Source organism: Cavia porcellus, unplaced genomic scaffold (assembly GCF_034190915.1).
Source record: "Cavia porcellus strain 051 isolate PalLab524CR breed Dunkin Hartley unplaced genomic scaffold, mCavPor4.1 scaffold_32, whole genome shotgun sequence".
Taxonomy (NCBI): Eukaryota; Metazoa; Chordata; class Mammalia; order Rodentia; family Caviidae; genus Cavia; species Cavia porcellus.
The window spans coordinates 41,549,180-41,567,569 of NW_026947515.1; the positions used below are offsets into that span (position 1 = coordinate 41,549,180).

At 40.7% G+C, this 18,390-nt stretch overlaps 1 long non-coding RNA gene across 4 annotated transcripts in view; it reads left to right on the forward strand.

The window, feature by feature from the left end:
* Nucleotides 1–1,922: 1,922 nt before the first annotated feature.
* LOC134474443 (uncharacterized) overlaps nucleotides 1,923–18,390 on the forward strand; it is a 92,312-nt gene continuing 75,844 nt past the window's right edge. For all 4 annotated transcript variants that reach the window (XR_010045336.1, XR_010045335.1, XR_010045338.1 and 1 more), the window contains exon 1: nucleotides 1,923–7,790. This is a non-coding gene — a long non-coding RNA (uncharacterized LOC134474443). The remainder of the gene's footprint in view (nucleotides 7,791–18,390) is intronic.

Sequence of the window (18,390 nt, forward strand, 5' to 3'; positions counted from 1 at the left end):
ATTATCCAGTCGTATGTCTCCAAGAGACTGAATAACATTCTCAAAAAGTCTTTGAAATTGCCAAAAAAGGTTGAAGAAAGGAACCTGTGAGTCAGAACTAAAACTATAGAGAAAGTAAAACACCAAAGAATAAAGTTAAGCAGGAACAAACTTGAGTAAGCAAACAACCCAGGGCTGATCATCATTCCAGGTGGATCCTGATAGTTTCTGCTTAGTACGTCTTTTGGGAGGTGCTATTGTGTAATACTGAACAGATTTTGTTAGAACCTCTTTTCCTGTACCTGAGCAGGTGGCGGAATATCATTGCCATATACCTCATGCAGACATAGATGCCCGATATCTAATATTGCAAGTGGACAGGAATGCTAGACCATTTTTCATTTCAATATTCATATCTAGGAGCTGGAAGGGAAAGGGTGCATTTGCTGACCTTTTTCCAGTGTCCATATATACTCCCCTTCCTTGCCCCCCACCAACTTATCCCAAATCCTGGTTCTCTTGCTAAACTACAGATGCTGCTTTGGTGGATGGACTGCAGAGCAATCGTGTCATCCCTGTCTTCTGGTGTCCGTGCTCTTCAGCAATCTTTTCTCCTTCAAGTGTAGGAAATACCTGTGACTTGCTTCTAATCGCCATGACAGTAATGATGTCACTACCATCATTAGGTAGTAATAGGGACAAAGGCAACAGGATGTCATGTTCATTTGATTACAAGCTTTTATATAAGACTCACTTCTGAGCAGATTTAAAGCAGCGCCTCTCTTTGGAGGCCTGATTATGAAGAAGCCACATTGGAGAACTCTTATTGGTAAGAAACTGTGGTTGGGATTTCTTTAGCTTCTAAGACCTCCAGCAACTTTCCGTCAAGAACTATCAAAATTTCACAGTGCGCAGTCATACAACCACGAGAGATTAATTCTACCAGAATTCCAAATAACCTTGGAGGTAGATTCTTTTCCACTTGTGGCAGTGAATGAAAATTCAGCCTGGCTGGCCTTTTGACGTAGCCTTGTAACTCTGAAGACAGTCCTCAGTGAGGCTGTGTCTGGATTCCCACACTGAAATAAATGCGCTCTGTTCTGAGCCACTAAACTCAGGATATGCAGCAACTGAAAACCAACCCATTTTTAAAGCAAGAATGTTAAGAAAGAGCAAAGCTAGACAGTCAGCTCTGCCCCTACCCCAATCCTTCCAGTACAGTACTGTACAAACAGGGTAATGCCAAGGGCTATCTCTCCCCCTGCAGGAACACGTTGACATGCCCTGCCTCAGGTATTTTTAGAACTCAAGTGTGCCACCAGGACGTTTTATCAGGCTGTGACGAAGAGTGTTTATTCACCCATGTAAACTGGCTGTGGAATTTATTGAACTGTTCTTGAGCAGACCTTTTAATAGTGTGAATATGTGTTTACATACATTATCTGACCCTATACTCATAATAATTCTATGAGATGTGTAAGCAAGTTCTTCTGCGGGAAGGATGTGATAGGAAGCTGAGAGTCTGAATGGCTTGCCCACATCTACCAGCCCCTAAGTAGAAGAACCAGGAGCAGAGTTAAGTCTTCTGAATCAAAACTGAGGATTTCCTCTGCCCAAAACCCTTTAACGAAGGCATTACCTAAAGTCTCAAAATGGAGTTAACAGTGACAAGACAGTCTTAGAGTATTTTTAAAGGGTAAGACAAAATTAGAAAATTGGTATCAGCACTTCCTTTAAAATTGTGGAGATCATCTGGCATATTTATAGTCAGGCTAGCGGGATTTGTATCATCATTTAAGGGCTGTTATGCAAAGTCCCATGCTTGTACGTCGGAATCGAATGTTGGATTCATCCTGAACAGTATACTCAAGGGAAAACTTCAAATATGGAAGTTTTTGTATTTAGAAGTTGCAATCAAGCTGTCTAAACACAAGGTAAGTGCAGACCCATAACGTCATAGAGTCATGAAGCTTTATTTCTGTAGGAAGAGATTCTAGCTTGTGATATTTTGAAATAAAGCTTGTGAAGACTAAAGACTCGAAAGTTTGGTCTAAGAGTAAGCACCACAAACGTTGTTTCGTTACTAGGAAAGTGATTTTGTGAGTTTCTGGATTCAATCCTCAGTGCCACCAGAAAAAGAAAAATAGGTCTTGAAGTGGATAAATGCTCCAGGAATTCTCTTTGTTCTGCATTTTAGGGACACTTGGAATGTTCACAAATGCTTCAGGATTGTTAGTTTCTAAACAAAATCTTGCTTGGATTTATTCATTAGGTTTGGAAGAATTTAAGATAGTATTGATTCTACTAACCCATGGTCACCACTATCTAGTTATCTAGATTATATTTGATGTCTCTCAAGGTTTTATAATTCTACAGGTAGAAATTTGGCACATCTGCAATTAAATTCATCTCTTTCACATTGAGGAATATTTTGTAAACAGTATTTTAATATTTGGATTTTACTTAGACAGACTATTGATTTACAGAAGTCTTGGAAAGGGTACAGAGTTTCTTTACACACCTCACCTGATTTTCTTCACAGTTAAATGTCTTCCATTAGCCTCAGCATGTGTGTCACAAGTAAGAAACCTATATAAGTTCATTATCACGAGGCAAATTTCAGGTGTGTGCAGGTTTCACTGGTGGGATTTGACTTTATTTTGTTTGCTTGGTTGCTTGATTTTTGGTTTCTCCTACTAATGCATTTTTTTTTGGCGCTGGGATACCATATAACATTTAGTCATGGTGTCTTCTGACTCTTTCCTTATCTTTGAACATTTTCAGTCTTGTGTTCTGTTTTTGTATGACCTTGACAGTTTGGGGAGCACTGGTAAGTTATTAATCTTCTGATAAGCAAAGGGAGAGAGAGAGAGAGAGAGAGAGACAGACAGACAGACAGACAGAATGAGTATGTTCATAACACAGAGCCAGCTTGTTGTGGTGCTCCGAGAATGGCTGCCACAAACTGCTATCTTTCTGGGTCTCAGTGGCTGTCTGTGACTCTCAGTGTAAGCGTATAATATTCTGAGAATTATGTCAGCATTTAAAAATGCAAGCATTTTGCCCACCATGTGCACCAAGTGCAGGCCAGCACATCTCATTAAGGATTCAATAAAAGTAACCAAGATCATTTGCAATCCTGGAAGAAACAACAGTGTTAATCTTCCTGCATGAGGATATATCAGTATTTTATGGAAGGTATAACAGCTTTTGCAGAGACAAATTTTGTCTATGTGGGATTTTTGTTCACTTGCTGGTTTTATATCATACATCTCACTTAAAGCCCAACTCGATCATTTGCCACAGAGAAAGACAGGCATTCTCTGTAGCAGCAACAGAGTCTGCAAATGAAGGTGACTGAGTGGTACATGGACACTTGTTCAGGGACTGGACATAAGAGAGCTCTCTCAGCTAAACTCAGTCCAGTAATCCACTTTTATTCACAGGGGATATGTTGTTCCAAGGCCTTCAGTGGATATCTGAAACCTCAAATAGTATCAATCCCTATAAACACTGCATTTTTATTAGGCACAGGAAGAAATAAGAAATAATAAAATAGAAAAATCATACTAATGTACTGTAATAAAAGTTATGTGAATATTATATGTCTCGCTCTTGCTCAAAAAGTGTGACTTGAACATAGAACAGTGAAATTGCAACAGCCCATCTGATAACCAGGACAGCAACCAAATGACTAACCGGGGGGTACCATATACAGCATGGATACACTGAACAAAGGTGTGAGTCAAGTTCTGCATAGAGAGGAATGATATGGCGTAAAGTTTCATACTATTCAGGAGGGCATATAGTTTAGTTTTTATGAATTGCTTCTTTCTGGAATTTTTCACTTAATATGTTTGGAGTTGGTTGACAGTGGGGAATTGAAACTACTAAAATCAAAGCTTCAGAAAACAAGTTTAATACTGTAATATAATATGCATGATTTATCTTCATGTTTGGAAACATTGCCAGAGTCATGATTTAAAGGAAAAAAAAAATGCTTCACTTTTAATGTCATGACAGAAGATCAGTGGGCTAGAAGTCAGGAGATACAAGGGCAACTCTCAGCTTTGCAGCTGATTAAGAGACGACCTTGTCACTTACTTAACATGAGCATACCCTATCTGTAAAATAAAGACGCATTTAAAATGGTATGTTTTACTCCCACTGGACTATAGGGAATTAAACAGATTAATAGACTTTGGAAAAATAGCCAGTGCACAGACTGGCAGCTAAGTACAACAGAGAAAAACCTTGGGATTATTAGCTCTATAACCTGAGTTATAGATAAATCAATACCTCTTAGTAACACTGCTATGTTTGCTGCTTTTCTCACGGTAACTGAACATTCATTACGAGTCCATCTGAAGGAGGTCTCTGGACATCGATGTGGTCTTTTCTGTAACATGCAGTCTGAGTTTTTGTCTGCTCTTTTTCACTTCTGGAAGGAGCTGGTCACAAAGACCAGTTCTTTTTGTTCCTCTTATCTCTGACATTTTTGCACGGGTTTTGCCCACTATTCTACTCTGCAAAGGAGTCTCATACAAGACTCCAGCTGGCAATCATTTTCCTTGGGCCTCTCAGCTCCAAACTCCTCCTCCTGCAGCCCATCTTCACCAGCCCACTTCGCAGAACCTGCCAATAGGGGGCGCTAGAGAAGAGTCCCTTTTTTTGGACATGGCTTGGGTCTATCCTATCATTTCTGGAGCCTTCTGTGTTCTAAGTCCTTCTCCAAAGGTATTATCACCTTTTCCTCAGCATCCGTCCCTCGGTCTTTTAACACTCGAGTCTCTAATTCCTACATTCAATCTTACCCATCTGAAATTTCTGTGGGTTTTCTGTGTTCCAGATTTATCCTGCCTAATAAAAACTGGTTCTCCCCAATCTCGGGACATCTTATTCTTTTAGAAGGTAGTTCAGGAAGCACTTCACACGATTCTTATTTTGAGGAATACATTTTGTGAATATTGTTACATTTTACAAATACTCAGTGTCTCCTGTGGGACCCCACACTACACCACAGGATGATCGCACTGGCCTTTTTCACAGGAAAGGGTGTGAATGTAAAATGCTTATTGCATGATTTTGAAATAGAGTTTAATTTCATTTAATAGCCCACCCTTGGTGACTTTCATTAATAAGATTATATACTATTGGAAGTAGCATCATAGGTAACAAATGTATATTCCCAAAATGCCAGACCAAAAGAAAACAGATTAGTGCATACATGCGTATATGTGAGCACATATCATTTTGAAATTTTTGCCCATCATTTTTCATGTTCCAGGAATTACATATATTTGCTTTTGTTTCTCTAAACATATAGAAAACCAACAAATAAACAGAAGTGACTGGAAAACAACGATCACTCCCAAATGGGAATATTTATATCGCTAGTAACTCCATTCTTTGGAGTACTTGGCCAATGGGACTCCAAGTTATCACCATTTTAAGAGATTTAAAAACAAGACTCAATGGGATTAGTGACTTGCCTGGTCCACCTGGGCAGCAAGCAGCAGCTGGGCAGACTTGACTTTCCGTTACTGTGCACACACCATCTCCTGCTTCACAGGCCGCCACAGGGCTCCTCCTTGAAAGAATGCAGCTGTCCCTTACAACCTGAAACGGGCACCCAGCCTCTGCTTTAGTGAGTTAGGACTCTGTGAGTTTTGCTTTTCTTTCTTTGACTTTCCTCTCCCCTGAAGAAGAAAGTTATTTTCAAACCTCCATCTGTTTTGTGTTTAATGTGCAGAAAGGTTGCACATTTTCAGGGACCTTGTTCATAAGCAGTAGATTGTACAACAGTTTATTACACAAGTGGAGGTTTTTATTGCTGGCCTTTGTTGACTTGCCAACTGGGAGAGAGAACACAACGTGCTTAGCGGTCCCTATCAGGAGAAATGAGAGAGCATTAAATACCAGTCAAATCATCAAGCATTGGAAGGCTGGTAATCAAATCCAGAAATTCCTGGAGCTCAGCTGGTGAGGATGATTTTTTTATTAATATTATTTTTACAACTATCATTGTTTCACGAGTCACTTAGGCCACAGGACGTTTCCCAAACATTATGTGGGAAGTGTAAGCAAAGGCAGAATAAATGTTTGATCAGAAAAGACCCAATTCCACTTCAAAATCCTGATCAATGCAGGACATCAAACTATAATTCCATGAAAAGCTTTATATAGTCAAGTGTGTGTGAATGTATGTGTGTGTGTGTGTGTGTGTGTGTGTGTGTGTGTGTGTGTTTTGCATTATATTATTGAGGCCAAAAGCTATGCAAATGCATGCTGAAAACATAATAAACCCCTTTCTTTACTTTGGCCTATATATTCTGTACTCCTAAAAAGGAATGTATTTTACTACTGAGTTATCCTCCAGCCAGCAAATATCCTTGAGAAATCCTAAAGAATATTGTATCAGCTGTGAAGGCCAGTACCAATGGTGATTTATATCTCCTTTTCCATTTTCCAAAAAGACCATCACATAAAAGCTACTGAGACCCCAAAAATCTAATAATTAAATATTTCTCAGCCTAGACACTACACCAGATTAATTAAATAAAATTTCTTCACTTGGAAAAGGATATCTGAATGTTCTCAAGGTGATTCTGATTCATTCCCTTGGATTGAGAATCTCAGATTGAAAGTAACTGTATCATTTTACTGGTAGAGGGCACCGAACCTGGAGAAGTTACTGCCCACAATAATCCATTCACAGTACTTTATTTTTTCCCAAGAAGGGGTGTTCACCCAGGCATTCTGCAACTTTGTAACTTCAGGTCCCCAATACCTTAACACCTTGATTTCCAAATGCAAAACGCTGGAAACTAACTCAGTTTTCGCCTTGTCTAATATATTCACAAATAGACAAGATGCAAACTGTATTAGCACCAGCACCTTAGTTGTGTCTCTAGAAATGCAAATAATCCTGTTAGGTGACGGGAGACTGTTATTGTAACCCAGGGCTCCACTTCCTCCTCTAGATGGTTCATGGAGAAAGGAGCCAGGATGTGACCCTTAAATGTGACAAATATTCAATGCTATTCCTCACCAGTAGTCCATGATTAGAGTCCCTATCTATAAAACAGCCGAGTTGCATACATATGGATGGTTCCATTATCAATTTCCAAAATGTTGAACACTAAATTGTGTGTCTACCTTACCCTACATTAGGGCTACCAAACGTGTCCTGCCATCACTGAAACCAAACGTGTTCAGCTGTCACCGAAAGATCCCTTTCAGGCTGAGAATCTCAACCCTTTCCCAGTCCATCAGTCACATTCTAATTGCACCAGTGCTGTGAGTCTTATAAACAATGTCCTCCATCTGATGGACAGCTAATACTCAGAGGGACATTGGTCAGTAGCCTTGGACTCCTCAGCCTAATCGCCCTGGCTTTCATGCCACTTAGATCAGAATGTAAGCACTGAAAGAATTTCAGGAATCCGATGATATAAATTGTATTTTTAGACCCGTGAATGAGTCGAGCCAGTGAAACGGTTCAGGGACTAAAGATAGTTTGCTTTAGTTTTCCCATGATTTATCACAAGCAAGTTCACAGCAGGTTAAAATAATTGAACGCTGTGATAGCATATATACTGTCATGGCTTTATGAGCAACCATTCATAACATATTTGTCACAAAGCATAATTTCCATGATAGAACTCTGATTCACATGTGGCTTTTTTACCCAGCAGTAAAACATTTGAATAACTCCTTCGTGGAGGTTGGCTACGTTTGCACAATGTCAGATCCTAAGCTAGAGCTTCGGAAAAGGGGACCCAGGAAATGACTATACCACCGAGTAAACTGTAAGTATATCCTGACAAAATGCTCACTTGTATTGCTGATAAAGAGTAATGTTCTTTATAAGGATAATTATCATTCAAGGGCTTTGCGTTATAGAATTATTTCTTGCTATTTCTTCCCCTTGACTGTTTATTTTCTATTTGTCTCTTCAGGCACTTTTTCTTCTACTTATGAGCTGCATTTCCTGGGCAAAGTAATTTGTCCTCTCTGTAATAAAATGCTACAATGTGGAGAAAATGTAAAAATGACTCCTGAGCGCCCCACAAAGTAGAGATAGTGAATAGTGAATGTGTGGGTACGCTTAGGTCACAAACTCGGCTATGTAGGAAATGCAGCTTTCTTTATTTTTTTTTACAACTTTACCTCATTTTTATGTTGAGCTCTGATTTGGCTATGAAGGTGTAATCTCAGTCAAATCAGGGTGTCCTCATCTAAGCCCCAGGGAAGACACAGGACCTACCCTGATTTCACAACTTCAACTCTGTCTGGAAGCTCTGGTGGTCCCACCCAAGGTTGGGCTACAGAGAAAACTGAAGAATTTCTAGATTCCTTCCCAAAGTCTCCATCATCACACCAGGTTTTTAGTTTCTTTTCCTTCTCAGATTTGAAGATTCTAGTCTGGTTTAGAGAAAAGTTTGCTACCTTTTCATTTGATCTTTGAAATCTTTGATTTATGATCAGAACCTGATATTTGGTCCTCAAACCTAACAAATACATCTTCTTTGCTATCTTCATTTTGATGGTTTCCCCTTCCCCGAAGCTTTACAGAAGACCTAGTTGCTTAATGGAGGAAAACACAGGAAATACCAGAGACAACATAGGGGTACATATCACAAAAGAATTTGTCGGGGCTGGGGATTTAGCTCAGCGGCATAAGCACCTGCCTTGCAGGCAGGCGGTCGTGAGTTCGGTCCCCGGTACCGATAAAAATGAAAAAGACAAAAAAAAAAAAAAAAAGAATTTGTCAATACATACAGAAATGTAAGAAGGCTTGGCACATGCCTGGAAGCCTTCAGAGATGACTACTATCTTTATATAAAAATTTAAGATCAAGCTCCATGCTTCTTGGATCTGTATCTTTCAAGTTGTTTAACTTTTTGTGCCTCAGTTTCCCCATCTGTAAAATGGGAATTATAATTGTATGTATCTCACAAGGTCATATGTTTATAAAGTGCTCAGTGGAATTACACAATTATCATCACCACTAGTAAACACTTGAAGCCATTCCATCTATTGATCTAAAGCCACTGTTGATATGGTTGTCATAGTGTATCATGAATAAAGAAGAATATGAACATCTCACAGCTAGTATTTCATAGTGAAAGAAAAAGCGGCTGGTTCCACTATGAGGCTAGGCTTAATTTCCTATAAATGAAAACTTCTGATCAAATCTGATAGAACAATCCTGAAGGTGGGTTAAAGGGAATTAGCCAGTGTAAGTCAAGGTAGCTCTGAGATGCTTACAGGAACAAGCCGATTCTTGAAAAGTTACAGACTGAATCTGAAGACAGATCCACACTTACAGTCCAGGGTACAAGACAGGAAGGATAAAAGCCAAGGTTAGGGAGGTCTGGGCCAAGAGAGAGTAAGGCGAGCCTGAGTGACCATCGCTAACCATTGCTGGAGAAGACAGCATGAACAGGACCTCTCCTGAGAGATGAGGCCAGCCAGGGTGTTTGCAGAGCAGAGTACTTCCTGGGAGAGACAGGGGACACTGAAGAAGACACAGGGGGCCTCCAGCCCCTAGTCTGCGTGAATGTAATTGTCCAGTCTCCCCAACTGATGAACCAGAGAATGAGAATGTAAGGTCCTTAACCCTAATCTCTGCCCCTTATTCTGGAACCAGCCCGCTCAGGGTCCTCTCAACCCACAATCAGTCAGGATGAATGTGGCAGTGGAAGACTATTACATCAGACGCCAGGAGACCAGAACTCCAGAAACAGCCACTGGCAAACTAGTCAGTGACCCTGACACATTCCTTCAGCCTCCTGGACCTCCGGCTTTGCAGTGAGGGGGCGATTCTAGGTAAGACTGCCTGGTACAGTTTCGTATGTGGCAGAGTTAGGGGTGTAGAAAGCAGAGGGACAGCAAAATGAGTGCTGGTTTTGCCCTTTTTCAGAAGCGTGAATTTATTGTACGGTGCTGAGCCCCAGTTCCCTTGTGTGTAAAGTCGGATTCTGTTGAAGTGAATTGATGAGTAAATATTACATATTTAGCGCTACTGTGACACACTATATTCAATTGTTTCCAATATCATCAGAGTGATTATCAGGTAGCAGTTATCAGGTCAGGGGCTACTAGGTGGGTTGAGTATGAGATTTAAAACTGCAAGTACTTCCTCATCAAAAGAGCAGCTCTGTTTTCCTCATCTGAAATACACACACACACACACACACACACACACACACGCACCTCAGCAGTAGAGTCTGTGCCTAGGGTGCATGAGACTGCGGGCTCTCTGGTTCCAGCAACACCAAATCAATTAATCAATCACTGAACCAGACCAAGAGCTGCCAAATTTTTTCTGTAAATAATCAGATAGCAGGGCTGGGGATTTAGCTCAGTGGCATAAGCACCTGCCTTGCAAGCAGGCGATCATGAGTTTAATCCCCAGTACTGATAAAAAATCAGATAGCATTTGGCATTTTGTGGGCCAAATGTAGTCATACCATTGTATATTTTTCTGGTGTAATTTAGAGTAAGAATTGGAATTCAAAACAATAAAGAGTTAGGATTCATTTTAGATAAAGAAATAGTACCTTGTTGGTTAGGATAATAGTAACAATAGATGAATATCATAAGACAAAACTCTCATGTGCTTATATTAAACATCTCAATGATGGAACACAATTAATATCTACTTCTAGTATAACAGTAAAATGTAAGTTGAAAATGCAGGGACCAGTCCAGACTTCTGGGGATCTAGAATTCTTTCATCTAGTGAGTTCTTCAGCTTATTCTCTAGAGATATACTCAGGATGGCAAGAAAAGAGAGCTGGGCCACATTCAAGAACCCACAAAATCTAGAAACTATAGTCTGGAGAGATGAGACAGAATGATCACAAATTTGAACACAGCCTGGACAGCTTCGTGACATAATGACTTCCTGTCTTAAAATTTTTTAAAAAATGAAGGCTCCAGATGGAGGTTAGTGCAAAGACCTGAGATTTGGTTCTCTAGTACACAGGAGAGGAGAGGAGAGGAGAGGAGAGGAGAGGAGAGGAGAGGAGGATAGGAGAAGAGAGGAGAGGAGAGGAGAGGAGGGGAGGGGAGGGGAGAGGAGAGGAGAGGAGAGGAGAGGAGGAGAGGAAAGGAGGGGAGGGGAGAGGAGGGGAGAGGAGAGAAGAGGAGAGGAGGGAAGGGGAGAGGAGAGGAGGACAGAAGAAGAGAGGAAGGGAGGGGAGGGGAGGGGAGGGGAGGGGAGAGGAGAGGAGAGGAGGGGAGAGGAGAGGAGAGGACAGGAGAGGAAAAGAGAGGAGCGGAGGGGAGAGGAGAGGAGAGGAGAGGAGAGGAGTGGAGGGGAGGGGAGAGGAGGGGAGAGGAGAGGAGGAGAGAGGAGGGGATAGGAGGGGAGGGGAGAGGAGAGGAGAGGAAAGGAGGGAGGGGAGAGGAGAGGAGGGGAGAGAAAAGGAAGGGAGAGGAAAGGAGGGGAGGGTAGGGGATAGGAGGGGAGGGAGAGAAGGAGAGAGGAGAGGAGAGGAGAGGAGGGGAGGGGAGGGGAGGGGAGGAGAGGGGAGGACAGGGGAGTGGAGAGGAGAAGGGAGGGGAGGGGAGGGGAGGGGAGAGGAGAGGTGAGGAGGGGAGGGGAGGGCAGGGGAGGGGAGGGCAGAGGAGAGGAGAGAAGAGGAGAGAAGGGGAGAGGAGAGGAGAGGAGAGGAGGAGAGGAGAGGAGCGAAGGGGAGGGGAGGGGAGAGGAGAGGAGAGGAGAAGAAAAGAGGAAAAAAAAGAAAGAGAAGCAGAAGCAAAGAACGTAGAAACTATTCTTAGCACAGGGATTGCCCGACGACAGACGTGGGCTGGTTTTAGCCTCCTGGCCATAGCTTGCCCACTCCTGGATAAAACCATCTCTTCTAGTCCCTCAGAAGGTGGACAAACTTCTGCATGCTAAATCTTTTTCTTTTTCCATCAAAGTAATCTAGCTTCCCCCATAACACCTATTATCTTTCATGCGATAATATTTTTCATACTTATAACAGCTGTCAGATAAAGTGTTTTTGTTAAATTTCATGTGTAATATTACACAGAGTCCATTTGTGGACAGTTTTCACGAAGCTGGTGGGTTTGTTTCCTGGGGCTGCTACAACGTGGTACCTCCCACTGGGTGGCTTCAAACATCAGAAATTTATTCTCTGGCAGTCTGGAGGCCAGAAGTCTGGGATTAGTATCAGTAGCACCTGTTCCTTCAGAGGAGAAGCTGGTCTGAGTGTCCCTCCGGCCTGTGCTGAGGCCAGCAGTCCTCCATGTCCCTCGGCTTGAAGGACCACGCCATGCCCTGGGTCCACCTTCACAGGGTGTTCTTCTGGGTGAGTCTGCACAAGGCTGGCTCCTTGTTGAATGAAGACCTTCTCTGATGACTACATCGTATCGTAACTGGATAATTCTCCAAAATCCCTATTTCCACCTAAGGTCACCTTCACACGTACTGGAGGTTAAGACTGCCACCTACCTTTTGGGGGGACACCCACGACAGGCAGTGAACAGTTCCTCGGTACCTAATTTGTATCTTAAATAGAAAGTAACCAGAGCTGTTGGGTCACCCCATGTCTTAGCAGAGGTGAATGAGACAGACGAGATACCCAAGTGGTTACTTTTTATCATTCATTGTAAATGACAGAATAATACAATTTCTGTTTCTAATGAGAGGAATGTAGAACTTTCTTTTTAAAACATTTTTTATGGACACAGAACAATGCGCTAGAAAATACTGCACATTCTGTACCCTTCTATTTTCAATTTACGAATGCTGTATTCAAAATACCGGAACTGTGCGGTTTGTGGTTACTAACAAAATTAAAAATAAATGCAAATCCATAGCGCCCCACGAGGGAAGCAGAGCCCGCTGCCCTGAATGAGAATTGGGCGATCCGGTGAATTCTCAGCCCTTTCTGCAGGGGTCAGGATTTGGAAATCACTACTAGCTGGTTGTAATTCTGTCCTATTTTGAAACAGATGACATAGACTGCTAAGCCATCACTGGGACTCAGATTTATTTTTCCCTACTTGGTTGAGGTTTCAGAAACCCAGTTTTCAAAGTAAAGAAAAGGAACAGCATATTCTTTTGGTGATCTCAGCCCAGCTCTGCCCGTAGAAAACGTACCAATATTGCAGAATTTGTGCAAGTGAATTGAACCATGCTATGTCCTCGCCACTATCCCAAAGCATAACTTCTAGGTGTCTATCTCAATGTGTCTTAGTATTTTTTTGGCCTCTGCTTGTCTTTGATCATACTTGTTATAATCTGCTATATGTGTGCGTCCTATCTCTGCACCTAAACTGAAAGCTCTTTGAACCTTAGTTTTGGGCCATAAGGCAGAGAGTAAGAAGAAAGTGGAAAGAAATCAGCAGGGAGAGAGAAACTTGAGATGCAGGAAAAGCATGAGAAACATAGATGTGAATCCTTTAGGGCAAGGGGGGCCTTCCACAGCACCTCGCTTCCCTGGAAGCCAGCTAAGCCTATTAGGGCTTCTAGTGCAATTATATCAGACCCTAATGAACATACTGATGGGTGCATAAGCACACCCCTTCATGCCTCAAGCTTCTCATCTATGTGACAGAATTAATCATGGAATCACTGTAAAGAACTAGAAATGAGATATGATTAATAAATGTGAAGAACAATACTTATTATCTAGCCAGGCTGCACCATGTTCCCCAAATATTCTAAATTGATTCTTGGGAATTGTGACAGAGGTCCGCAGTCTAAGAATCTGTGTATTTGCTAAGAGTAATTAAGAAAGTCTCATTTTCAGAGAGATTTGGGAAACAATCTGTAATAGCTCAATAAAGAGTAACTATTTGCTGTATTATTTTTATCATCAACATTATTGTCATCGATGGAAACTCTGCTTGCAGATGATGCTGTGAAAACAGGTCAGAAGTGCTGGCTGATTGCATGGTGTCACTGCATTTGGGAACTTTGACTGTGGCCTGATGTGAAGCTGGTATCACTGTTCGTAGAATCAGTAGACTCCTAACCAGCTCAAATACACTCTGACCTTGAAAAGTTCAGTGCAATTGTTTCAATCTTAATTTATTTAGATTAAGAGGAGCCTCAACTTTGAATAAGAACTAGGACCTTATTCAGTAAACTTGGTGGTCACAAATCTAATTTGTGCTTTATTTCCATTTTTACTGTTGGACTGACACGAATCTATGAAGTAGTCATTTCTACATTTTGATAGAAGTGCTTCCCAAGCAAGCAAAGAATCACACGGTCCTTTTACTTAAAGAGAAAGTAAAGAAGTTATTGTTCAACACTTTCACAGGAGTTTGTGTTCTTTTTATGAACTCTGCTCTTTATCTCTTGCTCTGAGACATAAAAGATCAATACTTTTTATAAACTCCTCTCTGTATTTGACTGCTTTGATTGTGCTCAAAACTCCGTATAACTCCTTATAGCTCAAAATCCCTTGATCTTTCCTTCTCAGTAAAATTGACTTAGCATTCTAGGATCTGAATTCTTAGATCAGTATTCCTCGGCAGAAAAGTAACAGAAATTAGAAGTTATAGCACAGATAAGGTTCTTTTATCTGCTGGCAGTCATGCTTGGTTTCCCTCAAAACCTGTAAAACCTTCTCATTGTAATTCCTCCACGTTTCTATGCCCCACCCAGTTTCTTCCCCGCACAGGGAAGAAACAGTACCCATGGCATATTTACTGCCACAATAAAAGTATGTATTTTCCTTCCATTATTTATCTGTGTAGTACATTATGATTACACTCATTGTGAGGCATTGGTGCATGTATATAACACATCTTAATTTTTTTTATCTTTTTCTCTTTTCCTGATTCCACCTTCCCTCCATCTCTTGGTACCCTTTCCTTTTGCAAGAGATCTATCTCCTTGTGCCATATTACCTATGTCATGGTTTATGTCTGTGGCCCCCAGGTTTGAATTGTGCATTTGTGATTGGTTCATTGTCTAATGCTTGGATTGATGGTGTCAGTGCTCCGCCCACAAAGGGGTGGAGCCAGGATGTGATGTAATGGCAGGAAGAAGGCGTGTCTTGCTCTTTGCTGGTTCCTGCTTGCTGTTTGCAACTGCAACTGCGGCCCAGCCATGCCCGCCTGCCTGGGAGCCAACTGAGTGTGGACTGAAACCTCCAAAAACTGTAAGAAATAAACCTTTCCTTTCCCAACTTGGGCTTCAGGTATTTTGTCTCAGCAACGAATAAAAAGTAACTAAGACAACCTATTTTTTACTTTGCTCTCTAATTTACCTAGATTTTGAGTTTCACATGTAAGAAAGCCATGTGATATTTCAGCTTGTATGTCTGATTTATTTCAGTTAACATTACTATCTCAGGATGCCCCATTTTCCTACAAATTATTCAACTTGATCCCTCTTTATGGCTCAATGGTATTCACTTGTGTGTAAATACCACGTTTTCTTTTCCATTCATCTGTTGATGGGCATTTTTCAAGGTACAACTTTTAGTTCTGTTAGTCTTCGCCCAGCCCAGTGACAATATCTTCAATTTAGATAATGTATCATGAGTGGAGATACTGGTCAGAGTTAACGATAACAGACATCCATCCTTCTTGGGCCAGAGACTATTCTAGCCACCTTGCACCTGTTACCTTTTTAGTTCCTCTAACTGCATGTGACATTTTCTTCACTTACAGCATTGGAAACTAAAGCACAAACAAGGCAGAGAGCTTTTTCAAGGTCACCAGTCATGACAGGGGCCAGAATTACACCCCCAAAAAGAACAAGATCTTAACCCCACATTCAATAACTTTGGTGCCAAGAGGTGAACATCCTTTAAGCATATTTAAATGAGAAACCTAGACGAGCACGATTTTGCACTCAATTATTGTTTTTTCTATCAAAAATAGAACTTTTGAGTTTATTTAAACAGCAAAGCATAACACGACTGTTTCCATGGCATTACATTTTTAAAGATTAGAGCAAAATATAAAAATATAAGCTCGTAGATACGAGTGGGCATCAATTCTAAAACAAAAAAAACTTAACCCTTTCCTTCTGTTTTCATACTTGCATTTTATTAGCCTCTTCATTGGAAGAATCAATGCTTTGCTTTTGGGATTTTCTTTAATCTTGTGAAAATGTATCATATTACATTTCCACATATCAGAAAAGGCCTTACCACCTTTACTGTTAATTTTTTTCTGTGGTACTAGAGATGAAGGCCATGGTCTCACACACACTAAGCAAGCACTCTTACCATGAAGCTGTGTCTATTTGATTTACAAAGCTCCAGGCTTCCCGTTTGTTATCTAGCATGGTGCTGGCTGGGGTGCACGCTGTAAGGTCTGACACAGATGAAGGTGGTGAGGTCCATGCTTGCCTTTCCTTATATCTCCCTTGGTTTCTACCACTCTATTTTTTATTTCCTTCTTTTAGTTTTGAGGTTATTTTATTCTTTTTCTGATAGAAATTTAGATAAGTAAGGTGTATCTTTTCCAAGGTAAACATTTAATATCTAAGTTTCCCTCTGAGCAAAAGTGCAGTGGTGCCTCACAAGTTTCTGTTTGTTTCATTTTTATTCAGTTGAAATTATTTTCCAACTTCCTTTAATATTTTCTCTTTTATTCAGATTATTTAGAAGAACATTGTTTAATTTCCATTTGAGGATTTATTTATTTATTTATTTATTTATTTATTTTGTGAGGGAAAAAAAGTTTATTTCCATGCGCATGGGGTCCTCCAGGCAAACGAGTGCGGAGGGCCATGAGGGGAATTTGTGCAGGGTTTTTAAGGGCACAGGCGGGAAGCAAGCGGGTTTACAGAAGCAGATCGCATTGGTTAATTTTGAACGGCGCAGGACTTGGCAGATGCTGATTCGAGGGGTCTGGGGCTGAGTAACCATGGAGACCGTGAGTCCTGGTCTAATCTAGCACATTCCTTTACTTATCTTTATCTTTACAGAGGACAGATCATCTTGTGGTTAATGACTAGCAGATGCATTCCTTCCTGTCCTGCCCCGATATCTCAAGGAGGATTTAGGGAGTGACACATTCCTTAATGCTCTGTTCTATAGCTCAGGGGGGGGGGGTTACATTACAAACGGGGAGTCGATTCTCTCATTCCCCCCTTTTTCTTGTGGATGACCTTTAATCTTAGGATTTATTTTTTTGTACGAGGGATCAAACTCATAACCTCGCGCTTACAAGGCAAGCACTTATGCCACTGAGCTAAATCCCTGGTTTTTTTCTTTTATCTCATTTGCTGCTATTAATTTTTAATTTATTCACATTCTAAAATCAAAGAGTATATTCTGATTTTTTCTTGCATAATTTAAATTCTTTGTTAATGTTTAAGACTCTGGGTATGATCATCCTGTTGACCATTCCATGTACTTTTCAAAAGAATGTATGTTCTACTGTTAGGGGTATAATTATCTATAAACACCATTTGGATCCAGTTGGTTGATATCATTGTTCAATTCTATACCCCTGCTGATTTTCTGTTGGCTCTGATATTATCGAGATGGAAGTGTTCTAATTGCCAAATGTAGTTATGGAGCTTCAAACATTTCTCTCCCATGTTATGAGTTTTTTTGTGTCATGTCATTTAAAGCCCTACAATTTATTGCACAGTGAGGACTGTTATGTCTTCATGGTGAACTGACCCCTGTATCATCACATCACTGTGCATAACCCTATTTATTCCTGATAACTTACTCACTCTGAAATCTACTTTGTCTAGAATACAGCATCTTTTGATTTCACCAACCTAGTGTTTCCACGGTTTATTTCTTCTACTCATTTAGGCTTAAATTACTTATATCATTGTGTTATGAATGAGTTTCTTGTAAGACAGTTTATCATTTAGGTAATTTAAAAACAACACTCATAATTTCTGTTATTAGTGTGCTTCAGCAACATTTAGTACAATCCTTTAAATATAAGGGTGATCAAAATTATGTGGGAAGTATTTACATTTTTAAAATTTGTTAAGTACAAGACATATTCCCATAATCCTCCCACATACCACCTCTCGCTTCAAACGTTTATCCAATCATTTCTGCCACTTTCTTTTTTTAAGCAACGAAGAACAGATTTTTATCCTAACTGATGCCACTTTCTGAAGCAGTTCTTGAAGTTGTCTCCTGTGAGTGTCCTTGTGAGGCATAATTAAAAATATCACAAATGCTGCTGCCAAGTATTGTCCAATGAGAAGGTAGACTTGTAAAAATATTGTGATGTGACCTAGTCTACCTTACTCACCAGATCTGGAGCCATGCAACTTCTATCTCTTTGCCAAAGTCAAAATGACCATGCAAGGTACGCATTTTGATCGGACTGAGGACATGAAGTTAACAGTGCAACTAAAGACGTCCAAAGTCTTCCTCGACAGCTTCCAAAGGCAGCAAGGATCGTGGACTAAGTGCATTTAACCATAGGGAAAGAATTTCA